Here is a 14527-nt window from a genome sequence, read left to right as displayed (position 1 = left end):
AACCTAGAAATACATAATTAATGAAATATATTTCTCTGTATATTCAGGATTATTCAGTGGAGAGTTAAACTCTCATGCCATCATCCAGGAAATAAGTCTTGTAAATAAGATGAGATACATATATATATATATATAAAGAGTCTTGTGTTTTAGTATAGACTTTCGGCAAGTTTCTTTCAACTCTATGGTTATCTAATTCAACAACTTTATTATCAAATCTACAAGATCCATGTTGTCCAAAAGATTATCATGAGATACTTTATAAAATTATTTAAGAAAATCAAGATACACTATGCCATCTTAGAATTACCCTTAAAAAAAAAAAAAAGTAATGACAAGTTCTAAAGCCAACCCATGTTAGCTACTAGTCTTTATCATGTCTACATCAGCCAGATTCAGTCAGCAGACAGGAACCACACCTGTTACCTGAACAGATAGAACTTAATATAAGATTTGTTAACTGAGTACGAAGTTTCTAGGTAACTAGCTGAAGGAGCAAAAAGAGAACTCTGAAGAATCAGAGACAGCAACTGCAGAAAGCAGCTATCACAGCCAGTACTTGGCTAACCAAAGCTTAGAAGAGGGTCCAGGGAACCTAAGCTCAGACGTCTGAGAGGAGGCACTGCTCAGCTGGTGGTCACGTCTGACTTCCAAAGAGAGGACCCAAGGGCCTAGCCCCAGACCTCTGATGAAGGGTACCAGCTGGCTGGTGCTAGTAGTCTCTGAAGGAAGCGTGATGAAACTGGTCCTAAAGGGGTGGGGAAACTGCAAACCGGGTCCAGCAATTGCTACAAGAAGGTTTAAACCGACAGGATAAAGTGCTGTTAGGGTGGTACTCACAGGAATGGCAAAGAGGAAGACCAGGGAAAGCAAATACAGAGCAAGTCCCTCCCTCGTCCTCCAGCCCTTTACTACCCCCTATCTGCCTGCCCAACAGGGAGCAGCAGGCAGTGCAGAAATGTGGCTTGCAGAGTCCCAGGCCCGGGATCACAAAGCCTAATAAAAAAGATAGAGTTGGCACTAAAAGATAACTTAATTAGCAAAATATTTTCTGTTCTAAGGTCATACAAACTATTTGTTTCAAAATCTACAACTTTGTGCAGGGGATCAAAATCAATGACCTCAATCTGTAACACTTAGCCATCTCCCACTACTCTGAAGAATTATAGTAATAATAAACACACACACAAAAACCACACCAAACATTTATTTAGCACTTCCTACGTGCCTGGAACTGGTTTAAATAACATATATGTATTAACTCATTTAATCCTCACAACAACCCTGTGAAGTAGGCAATGGTAGCGTTCTTCCTTTACAGGTGGCACAATAAGGTGTAGATCCCATGACTTTGACCACTACATAAGCTACAACATGATACACAACTCTCTCTAAATTTAAGGCAGCCTTTGAAATGCAGTACTTGTTGAACATAACTTCTTCACATGCTTTTTCAAGTTTATATCTGGATTTGCATCTATATGGAAAGTCATTTTCCCACACATGGAATATTTCAAGACTCTCTCCTGAGAACATCCATCCTGGCAACACACTTCTGGAGCCCTGAGCAATACAGGATAAAATGGGTAGAAAATTAGGCAATGAAATAATCTTCCACACTGCAAAATAAAACTACTACCTTCACCACTGTCCCACTCAGAAATCAGTAGTTATTCATGATAGAGATATACAATTAATTTTATAAATTATAATTTCTATAGACTGAAGCTCAAAAATGTCATGAGGTGAGAACATAAAATTAAAAAGAATCCCTAATCCTTAATAGGGACTTGTCCTACATACATATCCTGCATACAAACCTTTAAATGGAAATTTAATAAAAGTAACATTTACTTTCTCCCAGTATTCTTAAAAATAATGATATGTTTTTAGTATCATTATTAAAGATTCAGGACTACAAAACACCAGTGTTAAAATACTGCTGCATCTAAAGTCACTATGTACAAAAGTAATAAAATACCACACAGGAAGAAACAAACTTTCCAAAATTTTTCTTAAAGGGATACAAATTCACTTTTACAATTCCCTCTGTAAAATCAATCAAAATACTATGACAATGGTGGGAAACGAAGCACATTTGAAAAACATTTAACTAGTAAACACATGAATTAATTCTAACTCTCCCAATTTCAAGTAAAAATAAATATGTACTCAAAAGCAAAAGGGTAATCATATTTCTCTATATTTCCTTCCATGTTTATAACCCATTTCACAAATGATAGAAAGAACTTTAATTTAAAATTCTCCTCTAAATAGCTTTGAGTTCACAAATAGACATGATTTAAAACACAGCAATGTAAAATATCTCCAGACATTCAACTCTCTTTAAAGAATAAGGAATAAACTCAAAAGTTAATATTAAGTAAATACCTACATCTTAGCTTCACAGGAAATTCAAATGAATAAATTTCTAGAGTCCTTTAAGAAAAAACTTTTTCCAGGAAACTATAATTATACATTTATTTCAGCCTTAGGCTAAAATTCTGAATCAACAAACAACTTCCAGTATTAATATGCTTTATGTTTAGTTAATAGCTTTTAATTTGCACTATAAAGACTGATTCCCCTTTATCAATAAACAAGGGAGATAAAAGCAGTGATTCTCTAATTTATAATTCCTTTTATGTTGAGATGCATATGAAATTAGAATCATTCCTTTACTATTTTAAAAACTGTTGTTCTTAGATAGCCTCATTTCATGTAATACTTTTCTTTATTATCTGGTTTAATTTCCATGATTCATTCAAGAAACATTTATGTCAGGTACTACATTAACTATTAATTTTAAACTGACAGTTTTGTAACTTTAAATACCTAACAAATTAAACTGCCCACATTGTAGTTAATTTTATCTTTTGATTGATAAAAATTTACTAGATAACAAATAAAATTTACAAAAATAAACTTGGTTATCAAATACTCATATCTTTGCTCAAATTCCAGAATACTGAGCCAACACAACCTTAAACCTCACAAAGAAGGTAGATTTTAAGAAGATATCCAAGGGAATTGCCTATGTTGCTGTCCTGCAGTAATTCTAACATTCAGTACCAAAAGATAGCAAAAACAGATCACTCTGTGTTTAATGATCATTCAAATCAAGACAGTGTATTTCAGGCAATCAGACAAGATAAAGTGATAAAAGGCATCCAAATAGGTAAGAAAGAAGTAAAACTATCACTATTTGCAGATGACATGATACTATATACAGAAAACCCTAAAGACTCCACCAAAAAACTATTTGAACTAATAACTGAACTCAGCAAAGTTGCAGGATACAAAATACACACACAGAAATCTTGCATTCCCCTATACTAACAATGAACTGGCAGAAAGAGAAATCAGGAAAATAATTCCATTTCAAGTGCATAAAAAATAATAAACTACCTAGAAATAAACCTAACCAAGGAGGTAAAAGGCCTATACTCTGAAAACTATGACACCTATAAAAGAAATTAAAGAAGACACCAATAAATGGAAATCTATCTCATGCCAATGGATAGGAAGAATTAATACTGTTAAAATGGCCATCCTGCCAAAAGCAATTTACAGATTCAATGCAATCCCTTATCAAAACTACCAACAACTTTTTTCAATGAACTAGAGCAAAGAATCCTAAAATTCATATGGAACCACAAAAGACCCTGAATAGCCAAAGCAATCCTGAAAAAGAAGAACAAAGCTGGGGGTATTATGCTCCCAGGCTTAAAGCTATACTACAAAGCTACAGTAATCAGAACAGCATGGTACTGGCACAAGATCAGATCCATAGATCAATGGAACAAATTAGAAAGCCCAGATATAAATCCACATATATAGGTCAATTAATGTATGATAAAGGAGCCATGAATACACAAAAGGGAAAAGAAACCCTCTTCAATAACTGGTGTTGGGAAAACCAGACAGAAAGAGAATGAAATTGGATTACTGTCTAACTCCATACACAGAAGTAAACTCGAAATGGATTAAAGACCTTAATTGAGACATGAAACCATAAAACTCTTAGAAGAAAACATAGGCAAAAATCTCTTGAATATAAGTATGAGCAATTTTTTTCTGGACACATCTCCCAGGAAAGGGAAACAAAATAAAAAATGAACAAGTGGGACTACATCAAACTAAAAAGTTCTGTACAGCAAAGAGCACCATCAACAGAACAAAAAGGCAGCCTAGTATGAGAGAATGTATTTGTAAATGATTTATCCAATAAGGGATTAACATCCAAAATATAAAAAGAACTCAAATGATCCAACACCAAAAAAAACAACCTGAATGAAAAACAGGAGGACAATCTGAACAGACACTTTTCAAAGACGAAATACAGATGGCCAACAGGCATACAAAAAGATGTTCCACATCACTAATCATTAGATAAATGAAAATCAAAAGCACAATGAGATATCACCTCACACCAGTTAGAACAGCCACTATCTGAAAAACAAGAAATCACAGGTTTTGGCAAGGATGTGGAGAAAAGAGAACCCCCCTATGCTGTTGGTGGGAATGTATTGGTGCAGCCACTGTGGAAAGCAATATAGACATTCCTCAAAAAACTAAAAATAGGAATACCATACAACCCACTAATTCCACTTTGGGGTATTTACCCAAAGAAAACGAAAACATTAATTCAAAAAGATACATGCACCTCTATGTTAATTACGATATTATTTACAACAGCCAAGAACTGGAGGCAACCAAAATGTCCAGCAATAGATGAATGGATAAAGATGTGCTACATATAAACAGTAGAATATTATTCAGCCATAAAAAAGAAAGATTATGCTAAGTGAAATAAGCCAGGTAGAGAGAAATACCATATGATTTCAATTACTTGTGGAATGCAGAAAACAAAACAAAACAAAATGAACAAAATAGCAGTAGACTCACAGTCACTGAGAAATAACTGGTGGGTACCATGAGGGAGGACTTAGGATGGGTGGGTGGGGAGGTTGAGGGGGATAAGGGGGCACAAAAATTCTTAATCGTAATGTAAGTTGGTCACAGGGATGGTAGTACAGCCTGGAGAACATAGCCAATGATTCTCTAACATCTTTCTATGTTGACAGATAGTAACGGCACTAGTTGGGGTGAGGATTTAATAATGTGGGTAACTGGTGAACCACTGTGTTGTGTACTTGAAATTAATATGTTTATCAACTACACTTTAATTTTTCAAAAATTACATATATATATATATATATATACATATATATAATAAAAATGTTTGCTAAAATAAAGAAGAAAGTCCTGAAAAAGTTAATTTACAATACAGTTAACTTAAGGCCATAAAAATAACTTTCTTTCAATATCTGTAGGATCCAGGAGTGGGAACGGGAGAAATTTTGTCATTATTGTGCTTGTTTCTCCCTTACGAATGTGTGGTATTGCATTGTTTTGCTTGCTTTTTGTTTTTTGGTGAAAAAGTGGGGAAAGAGAATTTGATGCCTAGACGTGATTACGGAGGACAAGCCAGGTGGAGGTTTTCCACTGGGAAACCCTTGGCAGAGTAATCCCTTGTGGTGGAGTACAGGAGGGACATGAGTCGTCCAGAATGGTAAGCACGAGTGTGCAACAGATGCACTTTGACTTCTTAATATCTTTATCAAACCTTTGTTTTTATCCAACTATGTAATAAACATTCCTTGGTTGCCTACAATGTGCTAGGCATCAGCAGACTCTCAGTTTTTCTTTTTAAATTACTCAATAAATCCAGGCTTACTATTGAAAAAAAAAATGAGCAGTTCACATTACCAAGGAAATTGAAGATTGGAAGAAAAATTTGACCATCCTCTAGTCCACTACAAGAGGGAATTACACCATCATGGATTTTTATCTAATAGATAATAAATGGATATCAAGAAATAGAGCAGAGAAATAGAAAACTGCAGATTGCGTGGTCTCTTCTTTCTGTGTTGAAATACCTAGAGTGGTCAACATTTATACAACCCTTTATTTGTCACTTTTGCGTCTACTGCTTTACTGTCACTTCAGTTCTTGACAGAAGCCTCTAGACATACACTGTCACAGAATACCACAACACTCTGAACAATAGTGGCCTTGTATACCGAGCCACTCGGGTATAGTATAGGCAGCTGTACTGATTCTCAAGCTTGACTGCATACTGAAATAATTTGGGGTGCTTTTAAATAATAGTGATGCCTGCCCCCCTCAGTTTCCATTCTGATTCAGTTCATTGGTTCTGGATACTGATTTTGGAGCTATGTCTGCGTCTGAATCTCATCTCCTCTACTTACTATTTAGACAAAGTATTTAACTAGCCTGTACTTAAGTTTTCTTATCAGTAAAATGAGGATAGTCACAGAGTTGCTGTGAAAATCAAATAAGTTAACACATTTGAAACACTTAGAACAGTGTCTGGCACACAGTAGGTATTACACTGTATTGACTATTAGTAGTAGCAGTAGGAGTATTTTTATTATACTTTGGTGTCATGGAAGAGAAAGGAAGACCTGTGGAGTTTGCAACCCCACATGAATGACAATGCTGTAATGGCAGCCCAGGTATTCTGTGTTTGAATCTGTGGAAACAAAATATCTTCACTGTGAGGGACGACTCTGAGGCTAAATTAGATCATATGAAGTTGAGTTCCATCTGAAATTTTTATTGATTTTATACATGGAAAAGTAAAAATCTAAGTGTACCACATGTGTACTGGAACAATTCTATTTATTTGTATCAACAATGGACTGTCGTTGCTAGTTTCCCCTGGTTTAAAATTTTAAAAAATCTAAGAATAGGACTTTGAAAAATCAAAAGTCATATTAATTTTCAAATAAACAACAATGTTGGGGAGAAAAAAAGACAGCAAAGTGCAATGGTTAAGAATGTAGACTCCAGAGCAAGACTGAGAAATTAAAATCCAGGGCAACTCAGGTTCCTAACTATGTGATTTTAAGCAAGTTAATTAGTAATTTCGGGGTGCCTCAGTTTCTCCATGTGTAAAATGGAGATAACAACAGTGCCTACCTCATAAGGTAGGTGTAAGGATAAAAGAAGTTAATAGACACAAAGCACTTAGAAGAGAGCCTGACATACAGTAAGCATGGTATGTTAGCTATAATGATCTGATGGAAGGAACATTGTTTCCACACACATACTCTATAATTTACATGGCTCCTCCAAATATGCCTAATGAAAATTTTATTTTTTATAAAATATACTGGAATTTACGGTCAATTTCCTGAACAATTTTTATAAATGGTTTTCATAAATCTTTGTGGAGATGAGAGCAATGAATTTAACAAGAGTATTATTTGACAGTGGAGCAACTTTCAACAATCCGATTTCCACATAACCTAAAATCGTAAGGATCCAAGATAATACTCAATACAAAAACATCACATACAGAACAAAACAACTGTAGCAGTGTTTTTAGAACCATTTCAGGAAATTGTGCAATCCACCGTTAATATACTTTTCCTAGTGATAAGAAACTACACACAGGGCCAAATGTCCAATAAAGGTGTCTAAATTCCAAAATCATATTGGTAACATGCAAATTCCTGAGAGGATAAAAAGAAAAGACCCAGATGTGTGACAGTTAACCCCAAACAAAAGGTACTGTACTAACCCCAGTGCTTGGCCTTATTAAATATACATTACATTCCTCAATATCAAATTGCACTAAAAAAATATCAGGAAACTAAGCGTCTAGTAGAGGAAGGTCACAGGGAAAGTCTTATGGAGCTGAAGTTTCCTCTGTTCTACAAGTTGGCCCAGTAAACTCAAAAGCATATGAAGGTTCTCATGGTTGCATTAAAAATGTTGTCACTTTCAAATCTGACTATTTCAAGGAAAGTTCAGACAACTTAACATGTTCACATACCATTTTTTAATTCACAGAAACTTTCTCATCCATCTTAATTTCAGGTAATCTCTACGTAAATGCTTAGTGACATTATTTTATTTTAGAAAATGTAATGACAGATTCTACAACCTGAATTATTTCTCAAAATATACTCAATTATTGGCAAACTGTTAATAATTATTAAATCAAAGTAATAAGAAAATATAAAAGTTTATTACTGGATTCAATTTACTTTTCCATATGTTTGTAATTACACATATATGTACTTAATTAATTACTTTTGGGTTTAGTTAGTCACTCCTTAAATTAGCCTTAGATGACAGGTATAACCCTGTTCATTTTACCATATGTTAATGAAAACAAAATGGTGGGGGGAAAGAACACTTTAGAAGAGTATCTTTAATGGCATTTTAACAGATAAGACATTATTAATTTCTAGTTGTGTTTTCTATACCTCTAATGAGTTATATTTCACATACCATAAAATTCATGCATTTAAAGCACACAGTTCAGTGGGTTTTTATTTATTCACAGTTTTGTGACCATTATCATAATTTAATTTACAATTTCTATCACCCCCCAAAAAAGTCATATACCCATTAGCAGTCACTCGCCACTGTTCCTCCCCATATCCCTGGCAAACATTAAACCATTTTCTGTCTCTGTGGATTTGTTTGTCCTGAATATTTCACATAAATATATTTCATATAAATCATATAATATGTGATCTTTTGTGAATAGCTTCTTTCACTCAGAATAATGTTTTCAAGGTTCATCTATATTGTATCATATATTAGTACTTCTTCCTTTTCATGACTAAATAATATTCCACTGTATGACTACATTACATTTTTTTATCCACTCAACAGTTACTTGCTACACTTAACATTTGTATCCACTTTGGGGTTATCAAAAATAATGCTGCTATAGGTCAATTCAAAGAGGGCTTGTGGGACCAACACCAGGAGCTCTTCACACTGTGACCAAATACTGAAGTTCTCCATAGATGTTAATAGTCACTCGATAGTGCTATGCTTCCCTGAGATTTAAGATTTAGCCACTCACATCCATGACTGGTGATTTGGGAAAGTAAATAAATGTCTCCCAAGTTTAACCAAAAATAATAATAATAATAATATTGTGAACATTCACATATAAAGTTTTAGTGTGTACAAATGTTTCTAGTTCTCTTGGGTATAAACCTAATTGTGAAATTACTGGGCCATATGGCAGCTCTATGTTTGGCATTCTGAAGAAATATCAAACTGTTTTCCAAAACAGCTGCACCACTTTATATTCCTACTGGGTGTGTACGAGGGCTTCAATCCCTCCACATCTTCACCAACACTTGTTATCATCTGTGTTTTTTTACTCCAGCCATCTTAGTAGCTGTGAAGTGGTATCTCATTGTGGTTTTGATTTGCATTTCCCTGAATCTAATGATATTGCATACCTTTTCATGTGCTTATTGGCCATTTATATATATATATATATACATATATATATGTATATATTATATATACATACTTTGAAAAATGTCTATTCAAATACTTTGTTCATTTTTAACTGGGGTGCTTTTAGGAGAAATAAGTAGTGAAAGAACACATTAATAAGAACTATGAGAATCAATGTCTTATTGGATATGAAAAAATAAAAACAAAATGATGATCTAGTAATTCCACTTGTGGGTATTTACCCAAAAAAACAAAAACACTAATTCAAAATTATATATGCACCCCTATGTTCACTGTAGCATTATTTACAATAGCCAAGCAACCTAACTGTCCATCAACAGATGAATGGATAAAGAAGATATGGTATATATACACAATGGAATATTACCCGGCCATAGAAAGAATGAAATCTTGCCATCTATGACATGGATGGACCTAAAGGGCGTTATTCTTAGTGAAATAAGTCAGAAAGAAAAAGACAAATACCCTTTGATTTCACTTCTATCAAAAGCAAAGCAAATGAACAAACAAAGGCCAGAACAGATTCAAAAAGACAGAGAACTGGTGGCTGCCAGAGGAGAGTAGTAGTATGAGGATAGACCTAATAGCTGAAGGGGATCAAGATGTACAAACTTCCAGTTATAAAATAAATAAATCACAGGGACAAAGATACAGCATGAGAAATATAGTCAATAATATAATCGTTTGGTATGGTGAAAGAGGGTAACTACACTTATCATGATGAGCATTTTGTAATGTATATAAATGTGGGATCACATGGAGAAAACAGTGTAGCACAGAGAAGGCAAATAGAGAATCTGTGGCATTTTACTACACTGATGGACAGTGACTGCATTGGGATATAGGTGGGGTCTTGATAATATGGGTAAATGTAGTAACCACATTGTTTTTTCATGTGAAACCTTCATAAGGGTGTATATCAATAATACCTTAATAAAAAATTTAAAAAATAATAAAATAAAATATATGTGGGATCACTATGTTGTACACCTGAAACTATTATAATGTCAACTATACATCAAAAAATATTTTAAAAAATAAGAACTATGGGGTAAAAACAGCCTGGAGTTACACTTTTATTATTTTAATAATACTTACAGATACATTGTCAAATATCCTACACAACAGCCTAAATAATATAGCAGGTCTTTACAACTGTGTGGGGTGTCTTTCACTGTTCCTCAAGTACTTACAAATGTCTTGGGTCACAGAAAAGTGATAGGGACAGGAAGAGGTTTGAGGTTTTTGTTTGTGGTTTTTCCTTTGTGGGTTTTTTTTTTTACGGTCTGTGGTTTGGGTTTGCTTGTGTTTTTTGTCATTTTTGTATTAGTTTACTGTTTTCTTTTGCTTTTTGTTTTCTGGCTTGTTTTTAAATGGAGTTCATGAACAGAAGATATACAACAAATATATCAAATTGCTATCACAGGCAAGGCATTTTTCTAAATATCTACCTACATTCTCTTTACTTAACAATCCTTTGAATATCCCCCATCCCATTATACATATGAATAGAACACTGAGATGTATAACAGTTAAGATTTGTTAAAACTCATACAACTAGCAGAACTAAAACTCAGATATAAGAACTTAAATCTGCATTCATACATTAGATTTCAAAGACCATCCTTCCTCACTACTTTGGGGGGAAGATTCGAAATGGAAAAATAGAACAGATTACCACTAAATGATGAAATTAAAAGATACATCAAAACTTATCTGAGCTTCTTCTAAACACTAGCCATCAACTGATGAACAATTACTATATTAAATGAAATTTTAAAACAGTTCCATATGCATCAGCATCAAATAGAACAAAATACTTGGGAGTAAATTTTTGAAAGAAGCATAAGGCTAGGACCTGGAAACCGTAAAACATCATTGAAAGGACAGATTAAACAGAATACTTATAAAAAGTCTAATTACTTTTGGGCAGAAATTGATAAGCTGAAGCTAAAATCCATGTATCAGGGACCCAGAGAAGCCAGAGCATCTTTGAAAAGCAGTACAAAGTCACAGGACTTACACTTATTTCAAGACCTATTACAAAACTACTGTAGTCAAATAATGTAGTACTGGGTTAAGAAAAGACAATAGAATGGAACTGAGAGTCCAGAAATAAAATCTAACATAAAGTGAATTGATTTTCAGTAAGGGTGCAAAGAACATTCAATGGGATAAAAACAGTCTTTTCAATACATATTGCTCAGACAACTGGATCAGCATAAGCAAAAGAATGAATTTGGATATCATATGCAAAAATTGGCTCAAAATGTTAGCAACAACCTAAATATAAGGGTTAAAAACATAAAACTCTTAGAAGAAAGTGTTGTAGTATATCTTCGTTACCTCAGATTTCGCACTGTATTCTTAGATATGTCACCAAAAGCATAAGCAGTAAAAGAAGAAAATAATCAGACTTCATCATAACTCAAACTTTTTTTGCAACAAAGGAAGTTGCCAAGAAAGTGTAAAGACAAACTATGAAATGGGAGAAAATATCTGCAGATCATTTATCTGATTTTTACCCTTAGTATCCAGAATATTTCAAGAACCGCTACAACTCAATAATAAAAAGACAACCCAACTTAAAAATGGACCCAAAAAATGGACAAATGATTTGAAGACACATTTCTCCAAAGATAAAAAATGGCCAATAAGCACAAAAAAATAGGCCCAACATCATAGTCCTTGGGAAATGCAAATAAAAATTGCACCAAGATACCTTTTTACACCACCTAGGATGTAGGATGGCTCAAGTTAAAAGACAGACAATAATAAGTATTCATGAGGATGTAGAGAAACTGGAACCCTCATACACTGCTGGTGGGAATGCAAAATGATGCAGTGCTTTAAGAACGTCAGCTCCTCAAAAGGTTAAAATAGTTACCATACAGCAATTAGGATATACCAAAGAGAAATTAAAACATGAATTTCCATAAAATTTAGACATAAATGTTCATAGCAGCATTGTTTATAATAACCAAAAAGTAGAAAAAATCCACACCTATCAATGGATAAATGGGTAAACAAATTGTGGTACATCCATTCAATGGAATATTATTCAGTAATAAAAATAATGAAATACTGATACATGCTACAAAACAGGGATGAACTCCAAAAGCACTGTGCTAAGTGAAAGAAGCCAGACTACATATTGTGAGACTACATTATGTGAAATATCCAGAATAGCTAAATTCATAGAGACAGAAAATAGGTTAGTTATTGCCAGGGACTGGATTAAGGTGAATAAGGAATGTTAATGGGTTGGAATTTCTTTGCGGCGTGATGAAATGCTCTAAAGTAGATAATAATGAAGTTGGGCATATACTGAATATACTATAAACCATAAAATTGTACACTACAGATGTTAATTTTATGGTAGGTGAATATATATCTCACAAAGTTTTGTGGGGTTTTTTAAAGACTCTTAAAAACAAAAAACAGTCATGGGGATGTAGTACATGTTGATGATAGTTAATAATACTGTATTGTATATTTGAGAGTTCTTAAGATCATCTTAAAAATTCTCACAAGAAAAAAAATTTATAACTATGTATGGTGATGGATGTTGTGATAATTTTGCAATATATACAAATATCAAATCATTGTTGTGTACCTGAAACTTATGTCAATATAGCTCAATAAAATAATTTTTAAAAAGAAATCCACATAAATTATAAAAATGAGAGAATAAAGTACCTAATTTTTCTGTTTCTTCTTCAGATGCAGTCTCCACTTCTAAAGCCTTGTCTTCCTATATACATAACGTTTTGTCCAGTGAACAACAAACAATTGAAATCAAATCAACTACTGAGATTCAAAAACATGAAAACAGCCTCTGAAATATCCAATAACCTTCAAACAGTTCTGTTTTAGCTTTGACTCTGAACTAAACATAAATCTCAATTTCAAAATCTCACAGAAAGACTACAAGGTTTAAGCAAATTGCGAACTTTTCTGAATAAACAGTAATTCTGATTTCCTTTGATGACAATGTAAATATTTACCTGACTCAAAGGAACAAAATCTTGTAAGGCTAGTGTTCCCAAAATGATGAAAAGAAAGAACATTTATCTTTAATTCAGAATTTTGTCTCATAAGTAATTTTAGCCTAGCTAGGGTATACATAGCTGATGGTTTATACTAAGTAATGCATACCCTACTTTTTTCTAGAACATACTGGACACATTATGAACAGCCACTGAAGTTATTAGGACCTCAGAAAAATCACCTTAGACAATAAATCTGACCGAGTTCATCTCAAAAAGCTCCTGAAAATGTCTCAAGAACTACTCTTCTGGAAACTCCCTAAGTCATTCAGTCTTCCTACAAATACTTAGGGACCATTTACCCTGTGCTGAGCGCGGCATCTGGTACGAGGATGCCACGTTGCGCTATAAACAGACCAGGTCCCTGCTTACAGGAAGCTTACTCTAAAGCAGTGCTTGTCAAGTTTGTCAGATCAGAGCAACTTGAAGGCTTGTTAAAAATTCAAAATCTGCTGCTCTACTTTGCAGAGTCTGAATCCTTGGGCCTGGGGCAAGTTGTGACGCTTGTATAGTTAGTTATCAAGCGCTCCAGATATTCCTATGCCCTTGCTGTTTGGGGAGCCCAAAGCTCTGGGCCATTCCATTCCCATCCTGTGGGAGCCACACCTCCAAAGTCCATTTTGCTCATTATCCTTCAGCCTGACCAATACCCCAAACACACCACGAAGCTGGAGTGAATGTAAAGCATTTCAAAATCACTCTGTGCTCACCCACCAACAGACTTGCTTCCTTCTGAGACGGGCAGCTTACTCCCCGAGATTCCACCTGAGGCTGTCTGCACCTGAGCCACCTCGGGTTGCACCGACACCTGTCTCCCAGTGGCTGCCGTCTACCTGGACGAGGGCCACTGATGGGGGGCAGCCGCCACCCCGCGGGGACAGAAGCAAAGGAGAGGCGCCGGGCGCCGACTGTACACCTCCCCCGACCCCCCCAACAAACACACCCCGCGCGCGCGCGCACACACAACTCCCGCGGAACCTGGGGCAGGCAGGCGGCAGACCAGGTCCAGCAGCCGAGTAGCGCGAGGCGGGGCTGGAACCCGGACGAAGGGGAGGGTCCCGCCTCGCGGGCGCTCGTCCGCGGCGGAGGCCCGGCCCGACTAGCACCGACGGAGTTTCACAAAGAAAGTCTCCCGGCCCGCGCCCCTGACGCAC

At 35.1% G+C, this 14527-nt stretch overlaps 1 protein-coding gene, 2 long non-coding RNA genes and 1 other non-coding gene across 5 annotated transcripts in view; 2 read left to right on the top strand and 2 right to left on the bottom strand.

The window, feature by feature from the left end:
* LOC130680809 (uncharacterized) overlaps positions 1–14527 on the top strand; it is a 126985-nt gene that overhangs the window by 86604 nt on the left and 25854 nt on the right. The window lies entirely within an intron of this gene.
* Positions 1–14527, bottom strand: part of TTC28 (tetratricopeptide repeat domain 28) — a 625746-nt gene that overhangs the window by 610985 nt on the left and 234 nt on the right. The gene's annotated exons all lie outside the window — the stretch shown is intronic.
* On the bottom strand, positions 1192–14523 carry LOC118924281 (uncharacterized). The gene is made up of 2 exons (XR_005029538.2): positions 14088–14523; positions 1192–1563 (listed from the first exon to the last, which is right to left on the bottom strand). It is a non-coding gene; the product is annotated as an uncharacterized LOC118924281 (long non-coding RNA).
* On the top strand, positions 8778–8901 carry LOC118924306 (small nucleolar RNA SNORA25). Its single transcript, XR_005029553.1, has one exon. It is a non-coding gene; the product is annotated as a small nucleolar RNA SNORA25 (small nucleolar RNA).

The sequence above is a fragment of the Manis pentadactyla genome, chromosome 14 (assembly GCF_030020395.1).
Source record: "Manis pentadactyla isolate mManPen7 chromosome 14, mManPen7.hap1, whole genome shotgun sequence".
NCBI lineage: Eukaryota > Metazoa > Chordata > Mammalia > Pholidota > Manidae > Manis > Manis pentadactyla.
The sequence above is the reverse complement of the archived record's forward strand: the minus strand, read 5'-3'. Positions and strand labels throughout refer to the sequence as shown.